Source organism: Entelurus aequoreus, linkage group LG25, assembly GCF_033978785.1.
Source record: "Entelurus aequoreus isolate RoL-2023_Sb linkage group LG25, RoL_Eaeq_v1.1, whole genome shotgun sequence".
Classification (NCBI taxonomy): Eukaryota; Metazoa; Chordata; class Actinopteri; order Syngnathiformes; family Syngnathidae; genus Entelurus; species Entelurus aequoreus.
In genome coordinates, this window is record NC_084755.1 from 30,044,725 (window position 1) to 30,064,583 (window position 19,859).

At 39.5% G+C, this 19,859-nt stretch overlaps 1 long non-coding RNA gene across 1 annotated transcript; it reads right to left on the reverse strand.

Moving 5' to 3' along the window:
• Positions 1-764: 764 nt before the first annotated feature.
• LOC133642625 (uncharacterized) lies at positions 765-17,946 on the reverse strand. Its single transcript, XR_009824558.1, has 4 exons — positions 17,891-17,946; positions 17,710-17,785; positions 11,604-11,683; positions 765-839 (listed from the first exon to the last, which is right to left on the reverse strand). It is a non-coding gene; the product is annotated as an uncharacterized LOC133642625 (long non-coding RNA).
• Positions 17,947-19,859: the final 1,913 nt, after the last annotated feature.

Below are 19,859 nucleotides of genomic sequence, written 5' to 3' on the forward strand. Positions count from 1 at the left end.
TTTAATTTATATTTGCATGTCTCATGACACATGATCTGTATGTAATATTGGCTGCATTTCTGTTTGTGTGCCATGTTGTTCCAGACCACAGCAAACATTACCCAGCTTGCAAAGATTGTAATAAATCCATTAGAAGAAGACAGCCTGCCGTTTCTTTAAACTTGGACACACACATCTATACCTTTTGGCTGTTCTAAGTCAATAATTTCCATAAGTTATCTCATCCTGTGAGAAGTCTCCATTTTACTAATGATTTCCAATGTTGCAAAAATGTGTAAAATAAAAATTTAAATACAACATTTCTGTCAACGAAGATTTGCATCAGCCTTTGATAGTTGGCTAATATACCTAATATATTATCATGTGTTGCCTTCATTATAACACTTATATAAGGCTTTTATTTTTTTGCGGCTCAAAACAGTTGTATTTTTAAATTTTTGGTCCAATATGGCTCTTTCAACATTTTGGGTTGCCGACCCCTGCTCTAGTTCAAACAATGAATTATGATGTTTACTATTGTTTGCCATGAATTGATTACGTGGACCCCGACTTGAACAAGTTGAAAAACTTATTCGGGTGTTACCATTTAGTGGTCAATTGTACGGAATATGTACTGAACTGTGCAATCTACTAATAAAAGTGTCAATCAATCAATCAATCAAGTGGTCCAGTACAGAATACATTGCGCAATGTTACCTTCTTGGTGTGTTACGCCCACGAGGGTGCAGCTGCTGTCCGCTGATTGGACAATTGTGTCACCACAGGCTGAATGGAATCCGTGTGGTTCTATGGTTGTTATCGTAGTTCCCTGCTTTGCCATCACTGTTACTGGTTTTGTGCTGGAGTCATATAAAAAGGAAGGATAGAGCAAAAGGGAGGCGTGGGCCTTATTGATAAGGCCGACTAGAGGTTTTATAGATTCGAACCTCCTGCCAGATGTGAGGCTTTGGACAGCAGGTTCAAGCTTAATGAGGGATCGTAAACATTAAAAACAACTCTCAGAATGACGCAGTGCAGTTTCACACCGCTGTACAGACAGTGTGGGCGATACCGCAACTTTTGGTATTGATCCGGATAACATAACATAACATAACATAAATACAGGGTTTGTATTGCAGTTTTGATACTGGCACCGATACTTTTGACTTGGAATTTGTCAAGCTCATCGAATTAGGGTTGTACGGTATACCGGTACTAGTATAGTATCGCGGTACTAATGAATCATATCAGAATCAGAATCAGAATCAGAAGTACTTTATTAATCCCCGAGGGGAAATTAAGATATCGCCATATTTATTTATTTTTTTACAAAAAACCCTGCAAATATTACGGTAAAATTGTGGCGATTGAGCTGCCAGTTTTATACAGTACAAAATATTTGGTTTTGTACAGTAGAAGCATTTAAGTCCCATCTTAAAACTCATTTGTATACTATAGCCTTTAAATAGACCCACCTTTTAGACCAGTTGATCTGCCGTCTCTTTTCTGCTTCCTTCGTGGAGAGGGGGGTGTCAGGTTGAAACACTGATGACATCTATTAATCAGACAAGAAGCAAGGAACCATGCAGAAACAGAGTTCAATTTAGCTCATGAGGGGAACGCATGGAGCTGCACACTTCGCCACAGTCTCGCCCTACGCTCTAAGGTACAGCTCCCGCGTCCCTCTATTTATTCAGGAGTTCCACAGTCAACATCACTGAGGCCGCCTCTAAAAGGAGTGGTCACATATATCATGCAAAGCAGGTCCAGTACGCACAATACGTGACGGAATGTGCTGGGGCCTTGTGATTTCGCCTTGTCTTTGCTTCGTCCGCGTGCTGTCGTCTTATCTGCGTTGAGGTCCTTGTTGTCTCTGCTTCGTCTGCGTGCTGTCGTCTCATCTTCGTTGAGGTCCTTGAAGTCCTTGGCTGTTAGCGGGCTAAAACAAGGCCACCCCTCAGACAAGAAGTTTTGTCCTTGCACAGATACAAAAGTCTAACTTGAGCACAATAGCTAATAACTATAGCAACGGACTTTAAGCATACTAAAGTTGTGTGATAATACTGTATATATACATGATTATTCTAACAGGGGGGCACAGATTCGGTGTCCACAGATGATGCGCTAGCTGTCCAAAGTCTGGACCCAGGGTGGACCACTCATCTGTGCATCAGTTAGGGACATCTCTGCGCTGCTGACCTGTCTCCACTCAAGATGATCTCCTGATGGCCCCACTATGGACTGGACTATCACACTATTATGTTAGTTCCAAAATGGACTGGACTCTCACACTATTATGTTAGATCCACTATGGACTGGACTCTCACTATTATGTTAGATCCACTATGGACTGGACTCTCACTATTATGTTAAATCCACTATGGACTGGACTGTCCCTATTATGTTAGATCCACTATGGACTGGACTCTCACTATTATGTTAGATCCACTATGGACTGGACTCTCACACTATTATGTTAGATCCACTATGGACTGGACTCTCACACTGTTATGTTAGATCCACTATGGACTGGACTCTCACTATTATGTTAGATCCACTATGGACTGGACTCTCACTATTATGTTAGATCCACTATGGACTGGACTCTCACACTATTATGTTAGATCCACTATGGACTGGACTATCACACTATTATGTTAGATCCACTATGGACTGGACTCTCACACTATTATGTTAGATCCACTATGGACTGGACTCTCACACTATTATGTTACATTTGTAGATCCACTATGGACTGGACTCTCACACTATTATGTTAGATCCACTATGGACTGGACTCTCACTATTATGTTAGATCCACTATGGACTGGACTCTCACACTATTATGCTGAATCCACTCGACGTCCATTGCACCGGTCCCCTCCGAGGTTTCTCATTGTCATCCCATTGGGTTGAGTTTTTGCTTGCCCTGATGTGGGATCTGAGCCGAGGATGTCGTTGTGACTTGTGCAGTCCTTTGAGACACTTGTGATTTAGGGCTATATAAGTAAACATTGATTGATTGATGATTAATTGATACAGTGTACGTACAAAAAAAAGAGACAATTATACACATGTTTTATATATACACATTTATATTCATACTGTATATTATTCACTGTTAAAAGCTTCCCTCTGAGGGCAACCATAACTGCGATGTGGCCCTCAATGAAAACCAGTGTGACACGCCTGCTCTGTCAAAAATCCAATCGATAAATGTTCAAAAATAACAATAATAATCCCCTGTTTTGAAAAGTTGAAATGAGTTCCTCATAAAGTTGTGCAGGTGTTGCGATTTTCCAATTTGCTGAACACATCAAGTGCAAAGAGGCAGATTCGTTGCGTCTGTTGGTCGCCACGGTGACGACAAAGGCACGACTCCTGCGGTGACAGCTCAAAGGCCGCGCTGGATAAACAGGAGGTCCCGCGAGAGGACGACAGCCGGTAATGACGCGGCGGAGGGAAAAAAACCCACCAAACTCACGCGGGACCGAGGTGCTTCAGTGGTTAACAACCCGAGCGTCGTCGACTCTCCCTCGCTCCCTCTGCTTTTCCCACTTCTATCTATATCTGTCCTCTCTGACCCCTGCCTCCCCATCAGGCCTGCAGTCTCCTCCCTTATCCCGTCCTAAGTGGGCCACACACGCCATAACTCAACCATGCGTGCGGCCACGCACATATATGCACGTGGGAGAGTCCTCGCTAATTAGCGCCGCCAAACAGGTGCGTGTCAAGGTGAGCTATACGCCCGCGTGTCCCGTCAAGCTAACGAGCGCGTCAGGAGCTTTTTTTCTGTCCTCGTTTGTGGAAAATTAAGTTTGGCCCCCCGAGTGACCCGAGTCTCCCGACGTGGGAAGTCAAGAGAGCAGGGAAAGGACGCGAAAAGGAGTCATTTTAGGAAGCATTTCTTTGAAGCTGAGTCAATTTTCAGCCTTCATCAAATATTTTCATAAGTTTTGGGACGTTACGTGGACTTACAAGTAGTTGAATGACACCTCCGTCATGGCCTGTGGGGTGCTGTATTGCTCTCACTGGCACTTTTCACTGAAAATTACTTTTGAAAAGTAATTAATTATAGTTACTCGTTACTAGAGATGTCTTATCGGCCGATAAATGCTTTAGAATGTAATATCGGAAATTATCGGTATCGGTTTCAACCTCCCGATTTTCCCGGGAGACTCCCGAATTTCAGTGCCCCCCCCGAAAATCTTGCGGGGCAACCATTTTCCCGATTTCCACATTATTGGGGGCGTGCCTTAAAGGCACTGCCTTAAGCGTCCTCTACAACATGTCGTCTCGTCCGCTTTTCCTTCATACAAACAGCGTGCCGGCCTAGTGAATGCAAGGCATACTTGATCAACAGCCATACAGGTCACATGGAGGGTGGTCGTATAAACAACTTTAACACTGTTACAAATATACGCCACACTGTGAACCCACACCAAATAAGAATGACAAACACATTTCGGGAGAACATCCGCATCGTAACACAACATAAACACAACAGTACAAATACCCAGCACCCCTTGCAGCACTAACTCTTCCGGGACGCTACAATATACACCCCCCCCCCCTCCACCCATCTCCCGAATTCGGAGGTCTCAATGTTGGCAAGTATGCTCTAGTATACTCTGGACTGAAGCTGTGTGCCTTCATTGTTTTTGTAGCTGTTGTTTTGGGGCATGTTTAAACATTTTTTTAAATAATGCACTTTGTGAAAGTCAAAGTATAGTATTTCCCATAGTTGTAGTGGGTATTAGGATTATCTCAGGGAGAGCATGTCCCAAATTCCAAGCTGCTGTTTTGAGGCATGTTAAAAAAAACAATGCACTTTGTGACTTCAATAATAAATATGGCAGTGCCATGTTGGCACTTTTTTCCATAACTGGAGTTGAAGTTGTTCTCTTATTTTGGAAAACCTTGTTTTTGATTGATTGATTGGAACTTGTATTAGTAGATTGCACAGTACAGTACATATTCCGTACAATTGACCACTAAATGGTAACACCAGAAAACGTTTTTCAACTTGTTTAAGTCGGGGTCCACGTTAATCAATTCATGGTAAAGTTACATTGTTTAATGCATCCGGTGGGGCATCAGAACAAAATTAGGCATAATAATGTGTTAATTCCACGACTGTATATATCGGTATCGGTTGATATCGGAATCGGTAATTAAGAGTTGGACAATATCGGAATATCGGATATCGGCAAAAAAGCCATTATCGGACATCTCTACTCGTTACTTTACCAAAAAAGTAATTGAATTACTAAAATAATTTCTCTTGAATAAATGTAATTAATTACAGGGGGAAAGTAATTAAAAAAACCTTCAAATATCTGGCAATTGCAGTGTAAAGCACAGTGTGCGTGGCCTGTGGCTAAGTGACGTCATCGAGGGTTTTGCGTTTGTTGATTTTAGCCGCTAGCCCGCTCTTTTGAATCCTTTCACCCGATAGTGTTGCCTCTGGTTAATAAAGAGATTGAATGTGCTTCCGTGGCTGTCATATCTTCTTGTCAACAAACGGGGTATTGTTTGGATGGCATGTTTTGTCACTTCAATTGTTACCCACGGCGGGGGAAGGAGACGACACAACGGCAGGGATTAGTTCAATAGGCATATTGAAACTGATGATGATGATGAGTTGGGGTGTGTATGCTACTATACGTGAATGGTGCAAGACGATGTGTAGAATTAACAATGTAAATGTTACCAGAGTTTGTTGTTTGTGCGTGTTGGATGAATGCTTCGTCAGGCCAGAGGGGCAAGGCAAAAAGACAGTCCGTGGGCAAGCGAGAGGTCAGGGGCTAGGGAGAGGCGACGAGGTCCGTGTCCAAGCAGGGGTTGAGGATCGAGGGTGGCAGTCCAGAACCCGGTGGGAAGTCGAGGCACACAGCTCAATCACGGGAAACTTATGTCCTCTGTGTTCCCCGCAGTGTTCGGAACACTGCGGGGAACACAGAAGCAGTCTCCATGCCTAAGTGTTTGATTTTATACACCAAGTGATTGATTTATTTACTTACACTTATTGATTAGGACACCTGATTCTGATCATTTGGATGGGTGGCCAAATACTTTTGGCAATACAGTGTATATGCATATTATCCTGGTAAACAGTTGTTTTTGGTTCATGGTCCACTGCTGTGGACCCCAGTTCTCAGCAGGGTACGGCACATGTTTCCTTAGGATGACAAAAGTGTATTAAATAAGCAGAATCCGATAAATGAAGTGTTGCATTTCCTTGTAAGGCAAAAGGTGTCGAGGCCACGTTGAACTCAGTCCATGGCTGAGACGCATCAATGAGGCTCATAGAACCACATCCTTTGATCCCCTCTCCATATACAGCTGGGGGCCGTATATACACAACTTCTTCTCTGTGCTCCTGACCTGCAGCCATGTTAGGTTGTAAAATCTATTTTGGGATAAGTACTTTTTCATCCACGTTTCTGGCTGCTGATGACTCTTTCAGCAGTGCTGGCATTCTGGTTTAAACTAAGTTGACATTGTCTTGACATCTTGGACATTTATTTAAAGGGGAACTGCTCTTTTTTTCAGAATGTTCCCTATCGTTCACGATAATTATTAGAGGCAATAACACACATTTATTTTATTTTGTAGGGTTTTTAAGATGATTAAAAACGCTTGAAAAATGTGGCTAATGGGCGTCACTGTTGTAGCCTTCAAAACCCTCCATCAACGTTTTATATACTGTACACACTGCAAGTATAGTATATATATATTGTAGTAACATACACCTTCATAACAATATGTACAATATACACACTGCAAGTATATATGTAATGTAGTAACAGACACCTTCATAACAACATGTAATATGTACAATATACACACTGCAAGTATATATATAATGTAGTAACAGACACCTTCATAACAATATGTAATATGTACAATATACACACTGCAAGTATATATATAATGTAGTAACAGACACCTTCATAACAATATGTAATATGTACAATATACACACTGCAAGTATATATATAATGTAGTAACAGACACCTTCATAACAATATGTAATATGTACAATATACACACTGCAAGTATATATATAATGTAGTAACAGACACCTTCTTAACAATATGTAATATGTACAATATACACACTGCAAGTATATATGTAATGTAGTAACAGACACCTTCATAACAATATGTAATATGTACAATATACACACTGCAAGTATATATATATAATGTAGTAACAGACACCTTCATAACAATATGTAATATGTACAATATACAAACTGCAAGTATATATGTAATGTAGCAACAGACACCTTCATAACAATATGTAAGGTGTACAATATACACACTGCAAGTATATATATGATGTAGTAACAGACACCTTCATAACAATATGTAAGGTGTACAATATACACACTGCAAGTATATATATAATGTAGTAACAGACACCTTCATAACAATATGAGCAGTATACACACTGCAAGTAAATATGTAATGTAGTAACAGACACCTTCTTAACAATATGTAATATGTACAATATACACACTGCAAGTATATATGTAATGTAGTAACAGACACCTTCATAACAATATGTAATGTGTACAATATACACACTGCAACTATATATATGATGTAGTAACAGACACCTTCATAACAATAGATAGATAGATAGATAGAATATGTAATATGTACAATATACACACTGCAAGTATATATATAATGTAGTAACAGATACCTTCATAACAATATGTAATATGTACAATATACACACTGCAAGTATATATATATAATGTAGTAACAGACACCTTCATAACAATATGTAATATGTACAATCTACACACTGCAAGTATATATAATGTAGTAACAGACACCTTCATAATAATATGTAATATATACAATATTTACCTTATTTTGATCATTTTAAGCATTTTCTGGACTGATTTCCTCAGCACATTTATTTCCGTTTCCATAGCAGCGCACTTTCGACTTTCGGCAACAAATATTTGTTCCTACTTCCGGAAACAAACAAGTGTTTTCTAATCATGGCAGATTCAGTAACAAACAACGAAGACAACTACTTTTGTACAAATGAGGATTCACAACCCTATCTTTTTTAATCTGAATATATTGAGGATGAACTACTGCTTCTAGAAGAAGAGGAGTAAAACGTTGGCGCAGACGGAAGCCGAGAGAGCGATGTCGGCGTATAAATGTGGAACTTGGAGCCAAGCTATTTGGACATAAATGGAGTGCTTACCCAAATCAACCGGGAAAAACGTTCCTGTTTAAACTGTCCATCAAGTAAGTCACTCTAATATTGTTCATGATACACGCAGCACGTCCTGCGTGTTATTACAACTCCAGTACATACTCTGTCTGGCTAGCTGTGTACATGTTACAAACAAAACATGAAATAATACTTTACAGATACTGTATATTGATTGTTCATGTTTTTCAGTCAGTACAGATTGATGTCCTATGGCATTGTGTTGTGTTGTGCATTACAAACTCAAACGCGATTCGTGCTGACGTAGAAGTTAGCTTATCTCTTGCCGTAGCTAGCTTTTACAACTAATGACTTGTCCAGGGTGTACCCCGCCTTCCGCCCGATTGTAGCTGAGATAGGCTCCAGCGCCCCGCGCGACCCCAAAGGGGATAAGCGGTAGAAAATGGATGGACCGTTCTTCTATTGCCTATGTAAATGCTTAAAAGTGAGCTTTGATGACATTATGACGTCTGTGTCGAGTGAAGTGTTCGAAGCTATGTTTGCCACTAACCAGGTGGAACAAGCCCTTTCGTATTTCTGACAGCATGTATAGTTATAGTCCGAGACGGTCTTAATTTGAGTCGAGCAACCTTTAAAAATATCTGCATTTGTGTTTGTTCGTTTCTGCTTACCGACACTCTGAGAGTCCATAAATGCGTTGTGACGGGGAGAGGAAACAGAGGGCGAGCTTCTATGGAAGAGTGCCGCTTTGTGTGCACGCTGGGACGGCTGTGTGGCTCGTCCATCCATCCATCCATCCATTTTCTTCCGCTTTTCCCACGTCGGGTCGCGGGTGAAGCAGCCTAAGCAGGGAAGCCCAGACTTTCCCCTCCCCAGCCACTTCGTTTTATGCGAAAGAGCCATCAGCAATCAATTTTTTAATTAATTGTTTGCTGATGAACCATCTCCTCGCCATCCTTTCGACATCCACATAAAAGCGACGATATTTTATACAGCATGCACACAAAAACAGCAGAATCTGAGAGGTTTGTAATTGCAGACAAGGGTCAATTCTGGGAGTCTCCCGCACAATCCAGTAGAGTTGGCAAGTCTGTGCATGCATCGAAATAGAAAGCGTTTCCCAGCATGCCTTGTTGTCAGTACAATTATCACTTTTGGCTGTGTTCATGCATCGCTAATGTGTTATTTTGCACAGGCACTGTCTAATACATAGAGGGCCTAATCTACTATGATCCAAATACCAAACTAAGAAATGATGTGCAACCCCTCTGCTAAGACTGTGTACTACAATTGTGTACTATTTAAATGTGTTTTTTGCGCGTACTAACATTATGAGCCCTCCCATCCATCCATTTTCTACCGCTTATTCCCTTCGGGGTCGCGGGGGGTGCTGGAGCCTATCTCAGCTACAATCGGGCGGAAGGCGGGTTACACCCTGGACAAGTCGCCACCTCATCGCAGGGCCCATTATGAGCCCTCCACATTTATATTATTGTGTGCGACATTGAACCAACAGCACACGTCTATAATTTGTACCAACTTTTCTGCAATATACAGTAGAACCTAGGGTTGTACGGTATACCGCTATTAGTATAGTATCGCGGTACTAATAAATCAAAAACTGTACTATACTCCATTTGAAAAGTACCCGTTTGCCATATATATATATATTTTTTTTATAGGTATGACGGCGGGGCAGCACGGTGGAACAGGGGTTAGTGCGTGTGCCTCACAATACGAAAGTTCTGGGTTCAATCCTGGGTTCGGGATCTTTCTGTGTGGTGTTTGCATGTTCTCCCTGTGACTGCCTGGGTTCCGGGTACTCCGGCTTCCTCCCACCTCCAAAGACATGCACCTGGGGATAGGTTGATTGGCAACACTAAATTGGCCCTAGTGTGTGAATGTGAGTGTGAATGTTGTCTGTCTATCTGTGTTGGCCCTGTGATGAGGTGGCGACTTGTCCAGGGTGTACCCTGCCTTCCGCCCGAATGCAGCTGAGATAGGCTCCAGCACCCCCCGCGACCCCGAACGGGACAAGTGGTAGTAAATGGATGGATGGATGGAAGGTATGATGGCGCGTCGTCGTCAGGTCGTGACATTGCTGGTTTTACGAGCAGAGGAGCATGTTCGGCAGCGCACAATCACAGAGTACTCACAAGCAGACACAGTGTGTAGACAGAAAAGGGAGAATGGACACATGAGGACTTTGAATATGACCAATGTATGATCCTGTAACTACTTGGTATCGGATTGATACCTACATTTGTGGTATCATCCAAAACTAAATGTAAAGTATCAAACAACAGAAGAATAGGTGATTATTACATTTTAACAGAAGTGTAGATAGAACATGTTAAAACAGAAAATAAGCAGATATTAACAGTAAATGAACAAGTAGAATAAGAATCAATTTGTACAGCTTGTCCTTTATAATTTTGACAAAATAATAGAATGATAAATGACACAATATGTTACTGCATACGTCAGCAGACTAATTAGGAGTCTTTGTTTGTTTATTTACTACTAAAAGACAAGTTGTCTAGTATGTTTTAATTAAGAAAATTGTTTTTCTTCGATTGCAATAACAAACATATGTTTAATGTACACAAAGATTTTTTGTTAAAATAAAGCCAATCATGCCATTTTTTTGTGGTCCCCGTTATTTGGAAAAGTATCTAAATACATTTTAGTACCGGTACCAAGACAACCCTAGTAAAACCGCAATCTATAGACAACTATTTTTTGCACGTCCGGAATTGATCAAAACAAACGAAAATGCTTATTGAATTATGTTTTTTCATATAGGAGATATATTACAATAATAGATTTCCTACATGACTGTGTCAATTTCATTGGTTTTAATCAGTCCCGTAGGTCATCGAGCAGTTATTAAATTATAAAATGATATTGCTGAATGGACGATAACGTCGCCTGACGGCCAGGAGACAGCTTGCAGGTAGAGACAAGAGCCACAAGGAAGTGCTCCAGCAGAAGGGAAGCTATGCACACACAAAAGCTAAACAGGCTACAAAAGTAACCAAAACAGAATGCTGGAGGACCGCAAAGACTTACGAGACATCTTGCAGGAAACGCGTCCACAAAGTGAACAAGGTCCCCTCCTGAAAAAACTAGCAGCCAGGGCTAAACTTAAATAGACGTGATTAGATGTTTTTTGTTGTTGTTGTTTTATTTTTGTAGCTGTATGTAGCAGTGGCGTGCGGTGAGGTTAATGTCTGGTGAGGCACTGCATCATCACAGTCAGATTTACAAACATATGAACCCTAAATAGTATCTTATTCACCATGTGATTGGCAGCAGTTAACGGGTTATGTTTAAAAGCTCATACCAGCATGCTTTACACAACTGTAGCACACAAAAAAGCACATTTAATAAAAAAAACATTATTATGGTCTTACCTTTCTTGCTGGAGTCGGACATCCACACAGCCAGCCTTTGCGTGTGTACCACGCCGTTTGAAAAGAACGGGTCTTCTGTCCTGAAGTCAAAAGCAAACCTTTTAGCTCCGGCGTTGGTATACCTTTAATTATTACCTCCTGCTTCGATTGAAAGTCCAGTTTAGAAAACTGTTTTATTTTACATATGTAATCCTCCATGTTTTTAATAAAAGTCCAGGCGAGAGGAAATAAAATATCGCTGACTTGCAAACTTTTTTTTAATTTTTTTTTTATCTTCTGCGGCGAGGAATGATCTCTGGGATCACTACCGCCCTCTACCACTAGGAGGCCGGATTACAGCGAGCCTCAGACAGTACGTTTTTTGCAGCAGTTTTATGAATGCTAAGCACAAGAAATACGTTACACACATACAGTTTTTGACAAAATACACAGTACATTATATACCTCAGCTAACTAAACTATGCCATAGTTTAGTTAGCTGATATAATTCATATAGCAATACAGTCTCACTGCACAGCAGCTCAGCAGTTAGCCGAGTCATTGTGCACAATCCATGTTGAGGCACAACGCGGTGACGTGCCTCAACTGGCTGCTGATCACCGCACCGTCTCTTCTCAGTATTTGAACGGCAAATGTGAAAATAAAAATAAAAATAATCTAAAACTGGTGAAGTTAAATGGAAAATAACTTAAGTATAATCACTGGATACATATAACAATTTAATTAATTTTTTTTCTTTTTACATTTTTTTTCTTTCCATGATGGCCTCCCCTGCCTCTAGTGACTGCACGCCACTGGTATGTAGAAATGGCTTGTTGCATCAGCTCTGCTCTTTTAATGTATTTAATGTCCTTTGTGTTTTTTGATGCTTGATGTTTCCCTCTTACACACATGCTTATGTGTACTATGGCTATGAGTTTTTTCCCTTGGGTTCAGTCTGGACCCCCTCTCCAGGGCCCAGGCTTAGACTGATTTTTTTTTCTCCCCCCCCCCTCCTTTTTTGTAAGGAGCGCCGGAAGTTGGCAGACCCGTCAGCGATCCTGTTCTGTCTCCCTATAATGTTTGTCTGCTCTTGAATGGGATGGTGCTGAAAAATCATAATTTCCCCTCGGGGATTAATAAAGTATTTCTGATTCTGTTTGTGATTACAAATGAAAACATGTGTGCTGGGCCACAGTGTAAAACTGCTGCGGGGACAAGAAAACAGGAAGTGGAGACTAGAAAATAAGAACGCAGGACAGAACCCAAACACTAAACATGGAAAATGCCAACAAACTCAAACGAGTCATGACATTTTCTTTGTAAATAAAAAAAAAGAACATATTATTTAGGGCAGGGGTCCCCAAACTTTTTGACTCGGGGGCCACATTGGGTTAAAAAAATTTGGCTGGGGGCCGCGCTGTGTGTATATATACATATTCGGAGCGTGATGATGTTGCGTATCGATGGGAAAATGCATTTTTAGAAAATATTATTTGCCTAAGCGGCGAGGAGACACTGAGAATAACAAACGGTAGAAAATGGATTAGAAAAAATATAATACTTTTTTTTTTAAACTTGGGACGGATTCTGGATGCTTTGTAGCACAAACACGTCCTTTCACACAGTTACAAATAAAGACGTGAAATAGCGGATCCGGCCCGCGGGTTGTAGTTTGGGGACCCCTGATTTAGAGGGTTTATATAGCTATGTTAAAATGTGTTAATTGTATGCTTGAAATGTCAAAAACTGGGGATGTTCCGCTCAGGGTATTCTGCTGCCGATTCCGATATCGATCATCCATGAGTGAGATCAGTTGGTTTTTATTTCTTACAGTCCAAATTAGTGTTGTAACGATACCAATAATTTGGTACCGGTACTAAAATTATTTCGATACTTTCCGGTACTTTTCTAAACAAAGGGGACCACAAAAAAATTGCATTATTGGCTTTATTTTAACAAAAAATCTTAGGGTACATTAAACATATGTTTATTATTGCGTTTAAGTCCTTAAATAAAATAGTGAACATACTAGACAACTTGTCTTTTAGTAGTAAGTAAACAAACAAAGGCTCCTAATTAGTCTGCAGACGTATGCAGTAACATATTGTGTCATTTGTCATTCTATTATTTTGTCCACATTATGAAGGACAAGTGGTAGAAAATTAATTATTAATCTATTTGTTAATTTACTGTTAATATCGGCTTACTTTCTCTTTTAACATGTTTTATCTACACTTCTGTTAAAATGTAATAATCACTTCTTCTTCTATTGTTTGATACTTTACATTAGTTTTGGATGATACCACAAATTTGGGTATCGATCCGATACCAAGTAGTTACAGGATTGAAGTTGATTGATCTCGCGTTAATGCTGGGACCAGCGGTGATGTAGTTTGGAACCATTTGAACAATCACCAAGCTAAACGTGGCCACTGGGGAACCGACCAAGCAAAAATACTTATTAATAAGGGGTTATGACAAGAGTGATGTCAGTGTATATTATCCACACTTGGACCTGGAAAGCATGCGATTGGTTAGCGTTTGGAAACCGCCGGACCGCAGTACAGGGAGCAGCGTGTTTGCATTTGCTGTTGCTATGGTAACCGCTACGCCACGCTTGATCCACACTTGTCTTACATCCACATCGCCGATAGAACGTCATGCTAAAAATAGAAGCCTCTTCAAACCGCCTGCACTTAAATGTGACTCAAGCGAGCGGTCCAAGACCAGCATATGACATAAATAACTCCATAAAACAAAATTGATCACAGTTTGAAAGCCAACATTCCTCTACTGCTAAAACTCACTGAAAAATCATATGTGCATTTTATTTCTGCACTAAGGATAGGTGATACGGCTAAAACTCTAAATTGCAATATATATCGCAGTCTCCTGCGATAAAGATATGTATCACGATATACAAACCCCAAAACCAGTGAAGTTGGCACGTTGTGTAAATGGTAAATAAAAACAGAATACGATGAATTGCAAATCCTTTTCAACCTATATTTAATAGAATAGACTGCAAAGACAAGATATTTAATGTTCGAACTGGTAAACTTTGTTATTTTTTGCAAATATTAGCTCATTTGGGATTTGATGCCTGCAACATGTTTCAAAAAAAGCTGGCACAAGTGGCAAAAAAGACTGAGAAAGTTGAGGAATGCTCATCAAACACTTATTTGGAACATCCCACAGGTGAACAGGCAAATTGGGAACAGGTGGATGCCATGATTGGGTATAAAAGCAGCTTCCATGAAATGTTCAGTCATTCACAAACAAGGATGGGGCGAGGGTCACCACTTTGTGAACAAATGCGTGAGCAAAATGTCCAACAGTTTAAGAACAACATTTCTCAACGAGCTATTGCAAGGAATTTAGTGATTTCACCATCTACTGCCCATAATATCATCAAAAGGTTCAGAGAATCTGGAGGAATCACTGCACGCAAGCAGCAATGCCCGTGACCTTCGATCCCTGAGGTGGTACTGCATCAAAAAGCGACATCGGTGTGTGAAGGATATCACCACATGGGCTCAGGAACACTTCAGAAAACCACTGTGAGTAACTACAGTTTGTCGCTACATCTGTAAGGGCAAGTTAAAACTCTACAATGCAAAGCGAAAGTCATTTATCAACAACACCCAGAAACACCGCCGGCTTCGCTGGGCCCGAGCTGATCTAAGATGGACTGATACAAAGTGGAAAAGTGTTCTGTGGTCTGACGAGTCCACATTTCAAATTGTTTTTGGAAACTGTGGACGTCGTGTCCACCGGAACAAAGAGGAAAAGAACCATCCGGACTGTTATAGGCGCAAAGTTGAAAAGCTAGCATCTGTGATGGTATGGAGGTGTATTAGTGCCCAAGGCATGGGTAACTTACACATCTGTGAAGGCATCATTAATGCTGAAAGGTACATACAGGTTTTGGAGCAACATATGTTGCCATCCAAGCAACGTTATCATGGACGCCCCTGCTTATTTCAGCAAGACAATGCCAAGCCACGTGATACAACAGCGTGGCTTCATAGTAAAAGAGTGTGGGTACTAGACTGGCCTGCCTGTAGTCCAGACCTGTCTCCCATTGAAAATGTGTGGCGCATTATGAAGCCTAAAATACCACAACGGAGACCCCCGGACTGTTGAACAACTTAAGCTGTACATCAAGCAAGAATGGGAAAGAATTCCACCTGAAAAGCTTCAAAAATTGTTCTCCCCAGTTCCCAAACGTTTACAGAGTGTTGTTAAAAGGAAAGGCCATGTAACACAGTGGTAAAAATGCCCCTGTGCCAAATTTTTTGCAATGTGTTGCTGCCGTTCAATTTCAAGTTAATGATTTGCAAAAAAGTTTTACGTTTCTCAGTTGGAACATTAAATATCTTGTCTTTGCAGTTATTCAATTGAATATGAGTTGAAAAGGATTTGCAAATCATTGTATTCTGTTTTTATATACATATCCATATCCTGCACACTCTGTTTAATAAAAACAAGTATTTTCCAGATAATTGTATTGTCCATTCATGTATTATTTCCGAGGGACACAAAGGCATTTCATCAAGAGCTGCGTCCAAAATGAATTTCTTCATTTTAGTTGACACTGTCAGAAATACATCAATTCCAAATATGGTCATTGTAGGCAGCAGTGGCGGGCTGTGCGTTTCTCACCTAGGCCTTCAGTGATGTCCTACTTAGTCCCACTTCACCTCTCAAAATACCGTAATTCATGTCAGCACACGGACACAGCAGGAGATACTGTACAGAAACCCACTTGCACACTACTGAGCATTCAAACACCTCAACAGTGTACAAAACGGTCTATTTTTCGGCGCATTTAACATTCAATAAATCTGCTGCAGCAATTAAAACATATCTTACGTGGCACTGTCAAAATTAAAAGGATTGTATAATACAAATGAAACATGAAAAAAGAAATAAAATATTTGAACTCACAATTAGCACCTATTCGATGTATATATATATATATATATATATATATATATATATATATATATATATATATATATATATATATATATATATATATATATATATATATATATATATATATATATATATATATATATATATATATATATATATATTTATATATTAGTGTGTTGCCCCGATACCAATATTTTGGTACCGGTACCAAAACATATTTCGATACATTTTGGTACTTTTCGATACTTTTCTAAATAAAGGGGACCATAAAAAATTGCATTATTGGCTTTATTTCAACAAAAAATCTTAGGGTACATTAAACATATGCTTCTTATTGCAAGTTTGTCCTTAAATAAAATAGTGAACATACTAGACAACTTGTCTTTTAGTAGGAAGTAAACAAACAAAGGCTCCTAATTAGTCTGCTGACGTATGCAGTAACATAATGTGCCATTTGTCATTCTATTATTTTGTCAACATTATAAAGGACAAGCTGTAAAAATGGATGATTAATCCTCTTGTTCATTTACTGTTAATATCTGCTTACTTTCTCTTTCAACATTTTCTATCTACGCTCCTGTTAAAATGTAATTATCACTTATTCTTCTGTTGTTTGGATACTTTACATTAGTTTTGGATGATACCACAAATTTGGGTATCAATCCGATACCAAGTAGTTACAGGATCACACATTGGTCATATTCAAAGTCCTCATGTGTCCAGGGATGTATTTCCTGAGTATATAAACATAATATTTGAAAAACACAAAAAAATATTTGGTGATTCTAAAAAATATTAATGTAATCATAGTAGTATCGACTTGATATGCTCTTGTATTTGGTATCATTATAGTGGATGTAGCGGCCCACTTGGATTAATGACACAAGACGCAGAGAGCTTCAACTGGTGCAAGTTTAATTATCTCCTCACAATTTTGAGGAGATAATTTGTGATTTGTATTTTCTGTCCATCTTCATAGTTTACACTGTAAACTATGAAGATGGACAGAAAATACAAATGCCATCGTACCATATTTCCACAAACAATGCATAAATCATGTTTACATTTTTAAACCTATAAACAAATCTTTTTTAGTAAATATAAATAATGACATTTTCCCGTTTGTTTTAAATTAAATTAACCACTTGTTTTACAATAAATAAAACCATTAGTCTCCTCCTACCTCCTTCCGCTTCCAAGGGCGCTAAGTTTGCTCAGCTAGTTAGCCTAGCTTCCACACACAGCTCGTAGTGACTCTCCTTAAATGTGACATACAAAAAACACAAACAGGAGGCACAATAAAATAACCTCTCACAAATGTTCACACAGAATATGACAAATATATCTTAGTCAGCATGTTTTACCAGTCCTGGAGTAACGTGAGTATGCTGTTGAAGTCAGATGGAACGGCAGCAGGAAGTCAAACATCAGCAATAAAGGAAGTAACAGAATAAGAGTGGGCTCTTCAAAATAAAGGCACAAAAATAACATAACACGACAGAACTGCATTTTTCTCATGAACAAAATTTTCTGCCATTTACAGTTAGGCGTAGATCCACCCATGGCGTTTGTTTACATTCAGACTGGAAATTTTTAGAGGCGGTATGGTATATGATTCATTAGTATCGCGGTACTATACTACTGTATAGTGCTGTATAGTGTACAACCCTAATATATACATTAGGGGTGTGGGAAAAAATTGATTCGAATTTGAATCGCGATCCTCACGTTGTGCGATTCAGAATCGATTCTCATTTAAAAAAAATCTATTTTTATTTTTTATTTTTTTAAATTGTATTTATTTTTAATTAATCAATCCAACAAAACAATACACAGCAATACCATAACAATGCAATCCAATTCCAAAACACTCAGAACTGCAATACACAGAGCAATTGAGAGGAGACACAAACACGACACAGAACAAACCAAAAGTAGTGAAACAAAAATGAATATTATCAACAACAGTATCAATCTTAGTTACAATTTCAACATAGCAGTGATTAAAAATCCCTCATTGACATCATCATTAGACATTTATAAAAAATTTAAAAAAAGAACAATAGTGTCACAGTGGCTTACACTTGCATCGCATCTCATAAGCTTGACAACACACTGTGTCCAATATTTTCACAAAGATAAAATAAGTCATATTTTTGGTTCATTTAATAGTTAAAACAAATTTACATTATTGCAATCAGTTGATAAAACATTGTCCTTTACAATTATAAAAGCTTTTTACAAAAATCTACTACTCTGCTTGCATGTCAGCAGACTGGGGTAGATCCTGCTGAAACCCTATGTATTGAATGAATAGAAAATCGTTTTGAATCGGGAAAAAAATCATTTTTGAATCGAGAATCGTGTTGAATTGAAAAAAAAAAATCGATTTTGAATCCAATCGTGACCCCAAGAATCGATATTGAATCGAATCGTGGGACACCCAAAGATTCACAGCCCTAATATACATATATTGGATATATCGTATAAGCCAGTGGTACCATCGTAGTCGGTAGTTGGTCGTAGTCGGTTGATTCGTGTGAAAGTCGCAGGCAAACCATTTCACCGCCGGGACAGCTTCCGGTGTCGGCCGACCTCGTCTCACAAGATGTAGTTTCTCTTAAATCTCCTTCTTGAAAATGGCCTTGCAAATATTAATCTGCCACCTAATCAACATTTTGCTCTCCTTCTTTGTGAGTAGCGGTGAGTTTTCTGTGGCTTTCTATGGCTCCGGTGCCACTTCCTGTTTTCGCAACTTGTGATTGGATACTCACTTGGGACTCCCAAGTGAGTATCCAATCACAGCGTAAGGCCAGCTCGAAGGCCTTACTGACAACAACTCGTGATCTGATTGGCTATGGCAATTGTTCGAATAATTTTATCTAAGTTATCACAAAAACTTTGTGTTTCAATGAGTTCCCAGTGAGAAGCAAAAACATGTCTTTGAACCTACAAAGAAGAAGGCTTGTAAAACTCCACTGTGTAGGGGGGGAAGCAACATGAAGGTGTTCTGTTTTCTTTCATTTAATCAACAAAAAGATATTGTTCTAACCCAAGGACTACAAAGCGGAGACAAGGCAGAACCTGCCCAAGTTCCAGACACCACTTTTTTGAACTCTTTTACGAACCTCTTTTTTGAAGTCTTTTACGAACCTTTCTTTGAACTGTTTTACATCCTTTTCTGTGAACTGTTCTGTAACCACAGGCAACGCTGTTTACGACCCACGTCCCTTTGGAAGCAGCTGTTGCCATGTGGTCAGGGAAAGTCCAAATAAAGAGGAGGCGTACAATCTTTCGCCAGAGCGTGCTGGAGACTGTCCAAGAGTACAGACC